This window comes from Parus major, chromosome 1, assembly GCF_001522545.3.
Source record: "Parus major isolate Abel chromosome 1, Parus_major1.1, whole genome shotgun sequence".
Taxonomy (NCBI): domain Eukaryota; kingdom Metazoa; phylum Chordata; class Aves; order Passeriformes; family Paridae; genus Parus; species Parus major.
This window is the reverse complement of record NC_031768.1, coordinates 28,831,576-28,848,810: the sequence shown is the minus strand read 5'-3', so window position 1 is coordinate 28,848,810 and position 17,235 is coordinate 28,831,576.

Genomic DNA, 17,235 nt, shown 5'->3' with positions numbered 1-17,235 from the left:
CCATGACAGGAACAGAAGAAGATGAAGAGCTGGGAGCCTTGTCAGAAGGATAAATTCAGTTATTTAGGAATGGGCAACATTCAAAGGATTCAATTTTCTCTCCTTGGAATCAATTAATTCTAAATAAAATCCCATATACAATAAAAAAGTTGTTTCAATAACGCCCATATAACTCACAACTTTATTTCTTGTTTTTCAAGCAGGTTTTCTACAGTCCAGCTCACACTTAAGGCCGTCACTTAGACTTCTTATAGACAGCTCTTGGATGCAGAAGTGTGGAGAAACCATATTTATTTAATTTTTTCCACCTTCTTCCACGGCCAGAGAGATTTATCTCCTTTTGTTTTTCTGTCTACCTGTGACACAAGTTCCATGAGAGACATTCCTCAGTTTCTGAATCCTGAAACCAAATCTTAAGAAAATGGTAAATAAACTCATAGAATCACAGAATCATTAAAGTTTGAAGAGACCTCCAAGATTGGCAAGTCCAACCTTTGACTGAATTACCACCATGCCATCTCAAACATATCACAAAGTGTCATGTCTGCTTGTTTTATGAATACTTTCAGTGGTGGTGAATAATGGTGCCCATCATTTCCTTTGTCAGCCTGTTCTTAACCTTTAACACTTTTTCATTGAACTTTTCCCAATATCCAACCTGAACCTCCTTTGAAACAGCTTAACACTATATCCTCTTGTCCTGTTGTTGGTTGCCTGGAAGAAGGGACAAATCTGCACTTTACCACAACCTCCTTTCAGGTGGCTTTAGAGAGTAGTGAAATCTCCTCTGAACCACTTTTTCTCCAGGGTAAAGAACCCCAGCTCCCTCAGCCATAGGCTAATGTTACAGACCCTTTCCCAGCTCTGTTGTCCTGCTCTGGACACGCTCCAGCACCATGGTGTGAGGTGAATTGAGGGGCCCAAAACTGAACACAGGACTCAAGGTGTAGCCTCACCAGTGCTGAGTGCAGGGGGACAATCCCTGCCCTGCTCCTGCTGGCCACACTACTGCTGATAGAGGCCAGGATGCCATTGGCCTTCTTGGCTCATGTTTAGCCACTGTTGACCAGCACCCCCAGGCTCTTTTTTGATGAGAAGCTTCCCAGCCACTCTGCCCCAGACAGACTCTGCCCTGTCACAGCACAGGGCTGTTGTGGCCCAAGGGCAGGACCTGGCACTTTACCCTCTTGAACCTCATACAATAGGCCTCAGCCTATCTATCCAGTCTTTCCAGATCCTTCTGCAGGGCCTTCCCACCCTTCAGTAGATCAAAGCTCCTGCCCAGCTTGGTGTCACCTGCAAACTGACTGAGATTGCACTTGATCCTCTTGTCCAGATAATTGATAATGATATTAAACAGGACTGGCCCCAGAACTGGGTCCTCAGGAGCATCTTTTGACTGGCCACCAGTTGGATGCAGCACCATTCACCACCACTGTCTGGGCCCAGTGATTCATCGATTTTTTAACCCATTAAACCCAGGATACCTGTCCGAGCAGTGAACAGCCAGTTCTCCCAGAGAATTCTGTGGGAAACACTGTCAAAAACTGCACTACAGTTTAGGTGGACACAGTTTTTCGCTCACCCACTAGGCAAGGCACCTGGTCCTAAAAGGAGATCAAGTTGGTTAAGCAGGACCTCCCTTTCATAAACCCATACTGGCTGAGCCTGATCCCCCAGCTGTCCTGCATGTGCCATGTGACAGTACCCAAATTAATCTGCTCTATAACCTTCTCTGGAATTGAGGTAAGACTGACAAGCCTGTAGTTCTCTGTATTCCCCTTCCAACTGCTCTTGTAGGTGGGGGTTGCACTGGCTATTTTCCAGTAGTCTGGGACCTCCCTGGTTAACCAGGACTGAGGATAAGTGAAAGGGAGTGGTTTGGTGAGCTCTTCCACCAGCTCCCTCAGTGCCCTCAGCTAGGTCCCATCTGGCCCTATAAACTTGTGAATGTCTAGGTGGCACAGCAGGTCACTAACTACTTTCTCTTGGGTTGCAGGGTGTCTGTTCTGCCTACCAGCTTGGAGACTGAGTACCCTGAGTGCAACTGATGTTTTTGTTAAAGACTGAGACAAAGAAGGCCTTTCTTCACCCTTGGTGGCAATGTTCCCATCTGCAGTGGAGACTCTTCTTGGATCTTGTTTTTTTTCTTATTAATGTATTTGTAGAAAGATTTGTTTTTTAATCTTTTGCAATGGTGGCTGTAGATTGAGTTCTAGTTAGGCTTTTGTCTTTCTGATTTTATTTCTACAGAGAACATAGACTTCAATTTCCCTTCTGATCTTAAAGCTGCTCTCAGATATCTTTCAATAACCTGTGAGTAATTGTTCAGCTGTCCTAACCTTTGATATAAAGTTATTGTTTCAGCCACAAGCCTCCCAGACATTTGTGATGCTACCCCACTGCTGTCATGTTTGCAGTATGGAGAAATGGCAAGCCTCAGCTCTGCAAGGCATGTGAGTCCCAGTGGTAGAAAAGATATCAGAGGCAAGGTAGCAAAGATGTGGAGTCAGTCCATGCCTGGCACCAGCCTCATACAGACAAGGGACACGATGGCCTGAACTCCTCTCACAATGTGGCTTACAGAAGAGTGTCCTTGTCAGAGCCAGCCACACTGCTCCTGCTTGAGTACAGAGCAAAAGCTCAGAACACAAGTCAGTCCTTGTAGTGTTATCTCCTGATCTTAATAGCACTACAGTTCATGAGGAAGATTTCCTTTTACCCTAAACTGTCAAACCTCTGAGATATTGAAAGAAAATAGGTATTGATGGTGAGAAGACATTAATGTTTTAGTATTAATTAATTAATTAATCTTGCAAAAGACAATTTGCAAGGACAACACAGGCAGTATTACTCTCTTATCTCCTTTCTCACAGTAATGTGTATTTTATTCCTGTGTTCTGATGGCCATGATGGGATGCAGACTTCGGGTTTTGACAGACATGATTACAAATTTCATAATTTTGGAATCAGACAAAAAAAAGATGGCACTTCTGTAATTTTGCTCTTAAATCACCTTTCACCTGATATGCTTTTTTCCCAAAACCAGTGTGATCAGTGAATCAGTGTGAAAAGATTTTTTATTAGGATACACTTGAAGAGGTTAGTCCAGATAAAACAGGAAAATTTACTTAAAAGAATTTAAGGAAATAGAGGATTCTTTTATTTGGAAAGAGTCTTAATTCAGTTTACTCTAATTCATGAAGCTATATCATGTTAAAAAAACCTTAAAATTTTGAAACAATTTCCTGTGGAATTAATGTAGTTTAAGAATTCACTTTAGAAATTAATTCAGGTTAACTTTTCTCAAATCTTCCCATAAAATAAATTATCAATCATGGTAAGCATTCAAGAGTGGATCAGATATGAAACCTTGTAATATTTGTTTAAGGGATATGGTAATGTGTGTAATTTTTATTTTTCTTCAGGTACATGAAAAAAGTTTAATGTTCTTAAGCCATGATTGTGGCTTTTGAATCAAAATAAAGCGTTTGAAAATTATTGTTTGAAAATCCTGCCTCCTAATCTGCATGGCAAATTCAGTATGAGAGACTTTAAGGAAAAATTGCCATATTTTTGTCTTAGGACTAGAATAGAAATAAATTACATGAAAATTAAATTTTAGCTCCCCATGCTATATTAATTTTAAGTTTTATAACTGAACTCATCTTATTGGGATAATACTGTTGGCAGTTGTATTTAATTTAGTAATTTCAGCTTGTTTAATAGTTGAGATTGCAGAAAAAAATCCCTTGGATATTGATTAGAACTGCTAGCAGCAAAACTTTTCAACAAATTACAGCAGATTGGACTTGAAAACTTTCCAAAGAAAAGTGATCAAGCATCTGTCTTGTAAAGAAAAAAGAATATGACATTGATTCATAACAGCAAAATAAATACTTTTATTAGACAACCAGTGGTTATTATAACAAGATTTTTTAATCTGCAATTGTACTCTGCCAGAGATATGCAGCATAAAATAGAGAGGAATAGATGACTCAGCTTCTAAAATATTTGTCAGAGAACAAAGTTTGGAAGTTCAGACCATCAAAAAGTGAGCTAGAAAAATGATATCTACCAAGAGTGTTGAACACTTCTACAGGTGCCAATAGACCTTGAAAACTGATTTTTTTTGATTGAATTTTGATTTTGATATACATGCATGTCAGTTTCATAAGTTTAGCTGTTTTTACCCTGCTAAAGTACGCAAAGAAATTACAGAATTTCAAGGTTTCATTAGCTTAAAAAAAGAAGCAACAGTTGGTTTAATGAGGCCTGTTAGTTCTACTGTTGCTTTTTCTAGTGCAACAGTCACAATAAAACCTGAAATATAAGTCTCAGTGTTTTATTTGCTTCAAGTGGAAGAACGGGCAAGACTTTTTCTGCATATAGCAGCTCCATAAGTAAGGGTTGTCTCTACCCTTTTTTGCTTTAAGATCTCATTGTGAAAAGTGAGGTGGAAATTATTGTTGCCTGGCATTGCACTTCTGACTCCACAGCTACATTTTATGAGGCTTGTGTGCAATTAGCCAGTTCGTTATTTTATCCTAATTTTATAATAAATCACTTCACTCTTTTTCTCTCATCCATCATCAACTTATCTGCCCGCAAGTCAAAATGGTACCAATTATTAATCAAGGCCAGAGGCACCCGTTCCTGCATAGGAGCACCATGTTTCAACTGTCAGGTGGCATCCATCCCAGCCTCTCTTTGTCAGCAATAAAGAAAATGAAATTGGACTAATATGAATCTCATTTCTGCCCTGATTAAAGGCCTACATTTTCCCTAGGCATTGCCTGACCAGGTCCTGACTTGTGAGATATTCAATGTTCTTGTAATGTCATTCGGACACAGCGCGCCTGTCTCCTTAGGTCATTGTTCTTCAGATTCACTTGTTTTACATGGAATATAGGCTAGAAAATCTAGACTTCCTTTGGGGTGTTAATTAAGAGGAGCATCCAAAATTAATCAGCAAATTCACTAGGGCGAAGGGGAGCTGTCTGAAGGTCTTGATATAAAATGCACTTCTAGTACAGAGAAATGAGCCTTCGGCTATTGACAAAGAAAAAACAAGTGCACAGACGGCAATCTGACATAAAAATTCATATACGTATACAATTTTACATTCATTTTCCTTGTCAGCTTGTCACCTTTAATTATAAAGGTTGATTTGCTATTTGGCAGGTCTGGAAATTGTAAACGCTTGGCCATTTGAATATCATCATATGGTCAATGTCTTCAGAAAAGAATGACACAGGAACATACCAGGAAAGGAACGTTGCAAAATCCAAACTGAACTTCTCTGATGCTCACCTGGAAGGATCTTGCAGAATCCTGAGGTCTTCAGGATAACTCTGAACTTAGCTATAAAGGCACACAAGTTATGACCATCCACAGTCAAAACATTGTATTGACAAGTTGCTAGCCCCCACCCTTTTTGTACTTAGAGTAGTTTCTAATCTTCATTTCTTTAGTTCTTTTATCACTCACTCCATTCTAATGTTTGTGTTAGTGTAATGTGTTAGTGTTTGGTGTGAAGGATTTGCATAGACCTTCAGGCTACTAATGACCTTTATGTGGAAACAGCAAATTCTGTTTTGCCCAGTGAAGAGTAGACAAAAAAAGATAAAAAGATAAATGCTAAGCCCATATCATGCAGATACCTCAGAGAGAAACTTTTTAGAAAGCTAAAAAAAATTAAGATTTTGTTTGCTTTCAGTAATAAATAATTTAGAAGTGAGTTTTCCAAGCTGAAAATAGGACTTTTTATTCATACCTTGAAGGAAGCCCATGAGCTCAGGTTTCAGATGGTACCTGTTGTAAGTACTTTTTGTAGTTCTATCTTTCTTATTTACCAGTTGTCTCTAGTTTTGTACAGTTTTTCACAAGCTATGACCTTTTTAATGTTACAGGATGTCACAGCCATATTGCTCAGAGTTTCAGCTATCACTATTACTCTTCATGAATTCCCACAAATCTATTAAAAATACAAAAATAGGCCTTAAAAATGCTACAGACTCATGCAGCAGCACAGAGCAAGGAACTTTAGCTTTCCAAATCATTTCTGAACAGTCTGATAGAGAAAATGTGATAGTGAAAATGATAGAGACCACCTATTGACTCCTGATAAACTTAAAATGCAGGCAGGCAAGTTGAAGAATTCAGACAAAGTAGATTTTGTGCTGATTTGTGAACACTTCCCTAATGTTATAGAATAGTAGTTTAGAGCTCCATATAATGAAATTCGGCACTGAGATATTTACTTCAAGTACCTGCTGCACAAGAAATAGAATATTCTGAACTGGAATAATACTCTGCACTGCATCAGATACTAATTTAATATTTTCATTTTCCCTTTTTCAAAAATTTGATACCCTTATCCCTAAGTGAATGTAATAAATTAACCTGATATCACTGACTTTTCAATACTGTATTTTTGAGGGTTTTGTTACTATGGATGAAGAAAGATTATCAAGGGCACTGAACCCATCTAAGGAACTTTTTCTTACTTGTTTTTACCTGGTAACAAAAGGGAAATGCTCATTGGCCACCTATACTATCAGGGCAGTTGTGAAAGCACATAGGAGAACTGTCTTAATGCCAAGGATTGCCAGCAGTTCTATTTGTGATTTTGAAATAGGACAAAGTTAGGTCAAAACTTGCAAGATTACATATTGTTATTTATACCTTTGTATCTACAGGAAAGCAGTCAGAACATTGCAGAGTATTTGCCATTCTTTTGTTTTAAATTAAAGCCAACCTTTACAAAAATCAATGATCCCATGACATGAGACATGATAGCAGCTTGGGAGCTTCATGATGTCTGCTATCTCAGACAAGGTGAGACACAATCACAATTCTGTGATCTGCTACTCGTTCTCTTCAGCTAATTTTAATTTATAACTATAAACATTAACTTTATCTTCATTTCCTTCATCTCTGGTTCTGAGAAGAAAAGGCTATTCCATAGGATCCAATCAGGCAATCAGTAAGTCAGTAGACTTTCCAGCACTAGGTGAGCATAATTGTGGCCTTCATGTGTTGTTTATGCTCACCGGATAAAAATCTGAAACAAACAAAAAAATAGAAGAAGAAGAAGTAAACTCTTTACAGATGTTGCAACAAGAATTTAAAGAACTAATTACTGATCAGAAAATAAATATCTTTAAAAATTTTAGTTTTCCTCTAAATAAATCAAAATTCTAATGGGTACAGTTTTTTATATCTTCTATCTACAGATATTCTATGGTACAAAGATGATGTTGTCCTCTATTTTCCAAAACACCCTTATCCCATCAGTGAGCAAAAGTAATTAGAACCACCAAAGATCTGAATGCCAGTAAAACTTTCAGAGAGATACTTAATTAACCAATAATTAATGCACAGTAAATTAAATTTTTTAGTAACTCAAGCCATTTCCCTAGCTATTTATTCATTACCTTTTTTTTTCAGGACTTCACAGGGTAATTTTGTTACACTTTCACATAACCAAATTCCCAAAGCTGCTACAGAAGAGCTCTGTTCTGCAAGGACTGCAGTTACTCGTAGCCTCCCTGCAGCTGAGTGCCTGAAAGCAAGTGTGAGGCTAGGAAGGGACACCTGCCATGGGCACACTGTGGTGGTGGGTGGGCTGTAATCACAAGGGATAGACATTATTCTTTCATTACCTGCCTTTATATTCAAAAATTTTAGTACTGTGAGGCTGACACATTTATCATTCAGACTTCCTGATAAAGACAAGTGAATCCAGACAATATTTGCATCTCAGTAAACAGTCTGTTTACTGTGTATAATTTACTCAGAAACAGGGCATTAGCTTTCTTCTTGCTTTAATAGCAACTGATTGCTGGATTATTAAATTAATATTAATCATTAGGAATTGATTTTATGCACTACTTAAAGTGTGGTTAACATCAGAGTTTATCTGTACCCTTTGGAGCTGAGATGTCAAAACTTCAAGTGAATGAAGTTTCATTCTTGTTGTACCAGGATCTCCTCCTAAATGAGGGAAATTCCATATATCCTTCTACTATGGGAAGACTTTGATGCTGCAGGGAGCCTTGCCAGCTCATCCTGTGGACTCATGAATGGAGGTCAAGAGGAAAAGGACATTTCCCACCTGAAAACTTAAGTTTTAGGACTATGTCTTCACATATCTCTAGGGAGAGCCTAGATCAGTGACAATGGAAAAGCCTTCCACATGTTTGGGATCCAGGTGTGCACTCAGCAGTAGTAGTGTGGGGGCATATCAACATTTGTGAAGTATCAAGAGGATGGATGTACCCTCCATTTGTCAGGTGCTCCTCTGGTGGAGAGCTGCTCCATAGCGTGCAGGGACAACACAGCATCTTGGCTAACGAGGAAGAGAGCACTGAATGTTCAGTGTTGCCTCCCCACAGCCCAGAATGAAGGGAGCTGTACATTGTAGCACAGGTGAGTTGTCAATGCCAAACCAGGCACTGACATATTTGCAGTATTGTCTCCAGAGTCTTGCTGCATGGCAGACAATAAAATATGAGCCTTTCTCAGCTGAAGGTGTCCAGCAGAACAATTGCCTCAGAGCTGTTTTAGCTGAAGAAGTGTACCCTCCTTACTTTAGACTACATTAAGCATGTAAGAACCTTTGGTCTGGTCTGCTCTGGTCTGCTCTGGGATCAGTTGTGGGGTGAGTTGTCCATGGATAGATGACCACCAGCCACTCTATCATGGAGCAGGGGGAAAATAAATTGAAAAAAACCTGTGGGTCAGATAAAGGCACTTCAATAAAGAAAAAGCAAAGGCTGCACACAGAACCAAAGGAAAACATTTTTTTCTTTGCTTCCCATCAGCAGGTGATTCCCATCCACTTCCCACAAAATAGGGCTTCAGCATGCATAGCATTAGCTCTGGAAGACAAATGTAATAACAAATGCCCACTCCCAATTCCCCCTACTCCTCCATCTCAGCCAGATCCAATATATCCCGTAAATTTTTGGGGGGGAATCTTGACTGAAAGAATAGGTTAAGCCCTAGATTAGGTTGATATCCTGTTGTGATTATCAATAAGAGACTTAACTTTTCTTTGGCTCCAGTCCAGTCTGTATGCTTTCAGTAAGCTTTCTGCAGCAAGCAAGAAAGAGGCATGGAAGGAGGGTGGGTAGGAGGTGGGTGGGAATAGATCCAGAGTGCACCTTGTCTTATGGAGCATAGCTTTGGGACAAGACTGTGGAAGCAGACCCTGGCTCCACAATTAAAGTGCATATATATATATATATATATATGTATATAAAATCCTCTTCTTCCTTTCACAGAAAATAAATTTATAAACCCAAATATTTTTCAGCATTCATTTTAAATACAATTTATTTAATTTTAAAACTGAGATTTCATCCAATTCTCTGCAAAAAAAAAAATAAAAAAATTATCTCCATTGCCTTTGTTAAGACTTTGGTTTGAACCCTTATTTTCTTCCCTTTGTTCTGTTCTCAGCATATGAAAATTGTCTGGCATCAAAAGAATGAGTAACTGAGAAACTGTGGAATAGCATGTTATGCTGTGCAGAGCAGTTAGATAAAATACCTGCCAATCCCACTCCATATTTAAAAGATATGCAGAATGATAAGGGTTTTTAAGGTAATACTTCTATCACAGTGAAACTTGACTTCTAAGTTTGGCTCTTAAATAATTAATAAATAAACCAAAGATGACTGTGTTTGATGATTGTGATTGTCTTCATCGCACAAACTAGTTGCCCCACACTGAGTTACAGGTGTGAGACTTTGGGATTATGGAAACATCAAACTATGTCAGACCCTCAAAACTATTGGAAAATTTTAAAGCCATTACATTGACATCAGGAAGTATTATGGAGGAATCAACAATTAAGTAAGCATCATAGGAATCAACAAAAAAAAGTCAAAAATAAAACCACAAAACAGTCAGACCCACAAACCAAGCCAAACCAAAACCAAAATTAAAACCAAAAATCAAAATAAAAAACCTAATCAAAACATCAAAATCCTATAGGTCCTGAAGTAAAGTTCAAACACAGTTAATACCAGTCCACATGTAGTTAGAAAACTGCTTATCTCTGTTACAAGGAACAATTGCATAACCTTAAATTGCTTGAAAGAAATCTCTAAAAAAGCAGAGGACAGAATGATATCATTTGCCTAAGGATTTGGGGAAGGTGCAGTTCAAGCACTGTCAGGAGACTGTGGATACATCTTCACCACAGGGGTAAAGACAACCAAGATAACTGCTGGTGAAGTTTCTCAGGTCTAGAAGCAGGATATCTAAGTTTGAGGAGTGCCCGTGCTGAGTGCTAATCAGTGCTAATAATCACTGATGATTTATGAACTCCTTGACAGGAACTGTCCTTATCAGCTTGTCACAGGGCTATAACTCACTGAGACTGTCTCCAGAACGGCACTGTACAGAGGGTTTGTGGTTTTGTGCTGCATGGACTGAGCAAAGATCCTCACTGCTCCTCACTGGGAAATCTCTCTTGAGATGCCACTGTAAAGTGGCAGAATATTGCTGATCTCTGTAGTTTACTTTTACATACCCAAGAATAATCCTTGCTAAATTTACCATGCCTGCAGAGTTCAATGGATAGTATGATATATTTTTTATATTATGTTTCTAAAGCAGATGAACTGAAAGTGCTGGGGTTACTGAAGTGTCTGCAGCATGCTGCAGGAGGGTTTTCAGTCTAACTCCTTTTTCTGGAGTAGAGGGAGCTGCAGGACTTTCTTTAAAGAAAGTTAGTGGCTGCATATTACACTTGAGGAGATTGCACAGGGTTTAGAAAGCCACTTAAATTTCAAGGATTTCTATACCCTGTGTTCATCCAGCTAGAAGACACTTCTAGACTGCATCACACTCACTATTTGGTTCACAGTCCTTTGGTTTCCTCATGTTACTGTGCTCCGTTTTGTTGCACAGTGTAGATTGGTTCCTGCAAACTAGATGCTCTCAAGGTGAATTTCTGAGTAAAGTAAGTGAGGTTCTTCACTTCAGAGGTGCACTTGGTGTGGCACATTCCCTGATGCAGCCATAAGCATTTGGATGCTGAGTGGGTGACTTTGAGCCATGTGTGCAATGAAGATATTCAGACCAGGATATCATACTAAACCTAGACTGAAGTGAAAACTTTCAACCACAGGCTGTAGAGCTGCAGCATTAACTGCTTTGATCTACTGATTTACTCTTATCATACTGAATTATTTGCTAATGTAGACACAGCCTCCTTTTCTAATCACATACCAAATTCACCGCAAACTGAAACACAGATGAAAGTGCTTCCTTATGTAATGTTAATAAAACTGGTTCCACTGTAATCAGAAGGGTTTCCATCTTCTATTATAGAGTGTTGAGATTTTCCCTCAGCAAGATGTTATTAAAAAAAAAAAAATCACAAGTGTCTGGAAAATCTAGAAGTCCATGCAATTTCAGAGACAACTCCTGAAAAATAAAGATGAAGACCTACTTTTCCTCATAATAACCCCAATCATAATACTGGGGTTTTTTTATTTTTTTATTTTAAATTTACCTTCTTTATTGAGTTCATTATTATCTGAAGCCATTTTTCAAATTTAAGCTCATGGAAATATGTAATTGTAGTTGTAAATATGGGTGATAAATCCAATATTGATTTTTGATATTTCCATACAGGCTTTTAAAGTAATGCCACACACTGCCTTTTCCTGAACAGGACAGAATTTCATATTTCTTATTGCTTTTTTTGAAAATATTGTTCAGTGAATTGTGAAATATAGAGGTATTTAGGAAAACAACAATCCCATCTGTAGTCCTGGAGAACATCTGACATTAAATATTACTGTACCTGCCTTTCCAGCAATACCCGGGAAAGGGGTGAGAAAATGCCAGCTTACTGATATCTTGTTTCACATAAATGTTTTATACCTTTTGGGACTGATGACATAGGAAGGGACCTTGTCTCACAGCACACAGAACTTTGATTCAAACCATTCAAAACAAAAGATATTATGAACTGCAAAATGAGAAGGTTATTTTAGATCACCCTGTTGATTTTTCAGATTGGGTGAGATTAAAGCACTTGCACATTCTTCAATTAATGGCATCTATCTTGTTAATCATTTGGGGATCCAAATAAAGATGACAGTAGTAAAAGAACATCAGTATCTGAGAACTTATTTGTAGCCAGGATTCCACTACACCTGTGAATACTTCAGTTACTGTCTCTGTAATGTCAAAAATTACATCTATAAGCTAGCAGGTAAAAGAGGTAAAAATAGAAATTACTGTGTTTCTACCTCTGGAAAACAATCTACTTTTTAGGTAGAATTTCCTTTTTTCTCTTTGTCCACACAGAAATTTTGTGTGTCAGGATAAACAGCAATATTACAGACTGTCCCTAAGCTTATGAGCCGTTTCCTTAGTGACAGATGGGAAAAGCAAAGCTGAAATTGTTAATGTGCATTTCTGTTAAGCAACAAAACCAGAACAAATATTTAATTAGTTGCTTCCTTAAATATTCTACTATATGAAGAAAATGTGTGCATGTGCACTTCAATATACACTTATACAAAAGAGTAGAACTCCGAAACTTTCTTTTCCTTTAATGCAGAGAAAAGCAGTCTTCCATAACTCTGTCTCATTTCAAATTTTGTTTCTTTTCCAATCTCAACAATATTTGGAAAATGTTCACTTGTACAAATTAACACCATCAAGATTTTTTTTTAAACCAAGGTCTAATTTTAATGATAATATTTCACCTATAAAAAGTGAGGATAACAAGTTTGTATTCATACAAAAGTGTTAATTAATGAAAGACAAACCTTTGCCAGTTATTGACACATTCCTCTGTAATCCTGTTATGCGGAACATTCTAATGAAGTCATAGTTTATTACTAATGATCTAGCTTTGTTTTAAAAAAAAAAAAACTGTGAGGGGGAGGGGGGAGTTGAAATAATTTATTTGCTTTGGTGTATTTTTTATCACAGCAGGTAAGAATGCTGCATTTTGACTGCCACATTGTATGCAGGATGAGGGGGTATGACCTCAGAAGCAGCAACGGAGAACTTGCTCTTTCACACTTCAGCGCACACTGCTGTGAACCAGCACTTTGGTCATATTATCCCCTGCACCACAAAGCTGTCCGCTAATTATCTCTGAATACGAATTTTATTGAACCTTAATTTTCAGTAATGGGGCCTGATAGTTTGAGAAGAAAGACAAAAGAAGGGTCCCTTTGTTTTTCCCTCACAATAACCTTCTAGTGCTGGAGCTATGGCAGAACTCATTAAACTTGAACAATGAGTTGAAATATGATCGTGTTATTTTTGTCCCTGCCCCCAAACCAGGCTGGTCCTGTCTGCCAGCCTGTCCATCTGTCTAACGATATGGGAAGAGACATTGATTTTGTAGTGGACACTGTTAAAACACATTCCAAACTCCTACCGAATCAGTGGGAACATGAATCTGAGCAGAAATTTGATTCTTTTGTACATGTTTGGCAAGATCTCATGGCAAGTTTAGCAGCAATTCAGATGCTGTAGAGAGGAGATTTGAAAACCCTGATTAAGCCAGGTTAGACTAAAGCTGATTTGTGTTTGAGGTGCCCTGCGGAAATAGATTCACACTAGCTAGAAACAGTGTTATTAATCCAAACTGTGAGTTAAAAGAAACTACCACTAAAACAAAACTAGTGTGTGCAGCTAATTTGTTAAAGGACTGTAGGGTCCTGCTCAGCTGAGAGATGGTAGAAGTTTTTGTACTGTCTTCAAAACTGGGCCATCACAAGACATCTTCCACTAAGCAATTGAGCTCTTAAAATTTATTGCCTTTGAATTTAGGGTTTTTTCTCTAATTTTTAGGTCTCTACTGAACACAGGGCTGGCAGCTGGGCTGTAGTTCATACAGTAACATATCTCAGGATATAAACGAATGCAGTTAAAATCTGTGGATTATTCAAAATAAATTATTTCATTGAAATTAAGTTATTTGTTTTCATGTTAAAAGTGTACTTTCTTCCATGATTTTCTTATTAAGTCATTGTAATGGCCATCTGGGTTGCTCATAACCACTTGTCTCCCTCCTGAGCAGTGCTTGTTGTGCATGAGAACCCTCAATGTGTTTTTGGGAGATATCTTTCTCTTAAGTCTTTAAGTATCTCCTCTGTCCAAAATACTGCTTCAGATGTATGTAATACATTCTGAAGGTGATATATTTGTATAAAATTTACATAAAAAAATGAGCAATCAACATGTGTTCTATCCAAGAAAACCTTACTACTGCCCACTTTAAGATTCTCCTGTGTACCTGAAAAGTCACACACAGCCTAGTTTTTAATTTTCTCTTAATTTTTGTTTAACGTACTACAGCCAAACAGAACATTCCAAGTTATATGACTATTTTTCTTTATATTCAGCCTAAATTTTCATTCTGCTAGGTGCTATTCAATTATTCCTAAGTTCAGGTCATCAATATAAACCCAGCTTGTATGCACAAACTGATTAAAGAATAAATTTCTAAACAAAACAATATGAAGGCAGCCCCCTCCCCCATCTCTGTGCCCTCTCAGAGAACTGACACACATTTAGAGGCACATAAACCCATGTCTAGCTAGGACTGGGAGCCTGCTGGAAAAATTGCCGTTCTGCAGGGTGGGGAAAGAGGAGATTGTTTCAGAGGGATTATAAATACATATGTATTTGTACTTTTATATGTCTTCACGCAGAAATTCATATCCACATGCATGTACATACACATATGTACTTATATGAAGACTCCAAAGCAAAAAGTAATTTCTTTTTGACTTAACCTATTCCATTAATTTTATTTTAATATTCCATATCAAAACAAATAATCTATTCTGTTAATAGTATTGGTCTTTTTATTATACTGAGTATTTAAAGGCTGAAATGATTAGTAGCTCTACACTAACTCAATTTATAAAACTGAACATCTGGTTGACACAATGTGACTGTAAAGATTTTGATTTTCAGTGTATGAAAAGATGCTCATTCTGCAAGCATTGTGTACTAGAACAGTTTGCATTTGATTGTAAAGTAAATCAAAATAAAATCAGAAAGGGAAAAATATTTATTAACAGGCAGTAATTGAGTGCCCTTCAATGATATAATTTTCACATACTTTTTACATCATATAAAAAGTCTGATTCTTCTGTCATTTTCACATTTGTCAGTCAGTAACAATTACATTGAGATCAGCGAAGAGACCAGTATTTAAACTGGCATAAGAAGACAAATATTTGGAATATAAAACTTCTAAATATAACATTTGGATGAACTTCTTCGCTGCTTTTGTGGAATTTTGAAGATTTTTAATGATCTTGCATTTTATTTCACTAATCTAAAAATCTCTCCTTGGTGTTTGAAATAAATGCCAATTTCATTCAGGTAGTTGTACTTCTCCTGTTAATTTTATCTTTCCTTTAATTTTGACACAGTAAGTGAGCCCTATGGAAAAATGTCAATCTGATATTTGAGGAAGAGCGAACTAAAACATAGCCTTGATCTGTGATAAATGTGCGCCGAAGAAAACAATCCAGATAACACAAATCATATTCATCATGCCTCCTTTAAAAGATTTTATTTGTGCTTCATTTTTCATCTAAATAAAGTAGTGAGTGTAGAGTTTGTGCACACCTGTCCCTCTGTTCTTAGCGTGGGGTGCGTGACCCTGTTTGCCTGCTGGTGTCACACCCGGCAGGAAGGGTGCCCCTGACAGCTTCTTATACCAGCAGTGTTCCCTGGAACTGGCTCTGCTCTTCCAGTGGGAATGCCACTGGGGGAGAGTGAGACAACAGAGGAAGGTACTGTATATTCAAATAAATGTATAGTGGATACCATATGTTCCTTTCCAACAACCGCTACATTGCTGCATTAAAGTTCAAACTCCAAGCATCCAAGGATGTAAATATATTAAACAATGCATCTATTTGTGCAAAGCATTCTTTATGAGGGACATCCATGTGCTTTTAATCAGTTTCATGCTGAATGTGAGAAAATTGTAAACTATGCATTAAAAGAAGGTTTGGTGAAAGTTATTTTCCCTCTATCTTCTGCATCCTAATTCAATGCTTCCCCTTGCTTTCAGTGATAATATAAGTAATCTTCTAGCAACATTCATGAGGAAAGTTTGATGTGGATTTACGCTAGTGGAGCTACATTACAATGGGTAGATTTAAGGTATTATAAAATGAGTTTTTGGATTTGTTACAGAGGTATGAAACCCCTAAGACACAGACAGATAGGACTTCCAACATATGGCAACCACTCTTATTATAAAACAAAACAGTGTTAAGTCAAAGTACCTGATTACAATTCACTAGTGCTATGTAGCTCTGATAGCAGGCTTATATTTAATGCCATAGAAACAATATAATTTATTTTTCTGTCTTCCCTTATCCCTTCGTTATTGGGTTTGTAGGCTTTGAAACCTTAAGCAAAAGGACAAAATATAAATTATAGAAAACATCAAAGTATAGTGAAATCAAATGACATTCCTTACGATCCTTACAGAGATATCTAACACATTTCTTATGTGCAGCTTGGTCGTACTGCTATCACTGCAGAGCTTTAGTGGTTATAATTAGTAATCTTTTGGGAGCTACGGTAGCACACTTATAATGTCAAAAATACTTAATTGAATGCAATAGTTAACTTGGCAGTGCAAAAATTCATTTGATAATGAGTTAATCTGGCCAAGATTTTATCCTGTTATCAAAGGGATCATTAGGAAAAAAACATAGCTATATAATTTTACTATATGCTACTTCTTCAGTTAAGTCTGTTTATAGATTTCTCTTAAATTGCCTGCTTTGAGATGGAGATTCTGGAGGTAGAGCATCTAACACTGCACCTACTCACATCTACACATTCAGTACTAAGTACTATTTTTTGGTGAACATTTTATCATCTAAAGCATGTAAATTGAGAAATATGTGACTGTGATGGACACGTCAAAAGAAAAATCACTAAGCCCCATAGCCTAATAAACAAAATTCCGTTTGGGAAATGAATTGACTGACAAGCAGTTCCTAACAAATAAATGCACATTAGATTCAGATGCATACTGGAGTATCAAATAACTAGATAATTTATCACCAGTCAAATTTAAAACCACGTTTTCTTGTCTTGGTCTATGGTTCCCATGCACTGCTATCTTATTAACAAGACTTTAATTCTCGTACTGACACACAAAAGTGTTGTACTCTAATGAACTGTCTGCTCCTTGCTGAAATC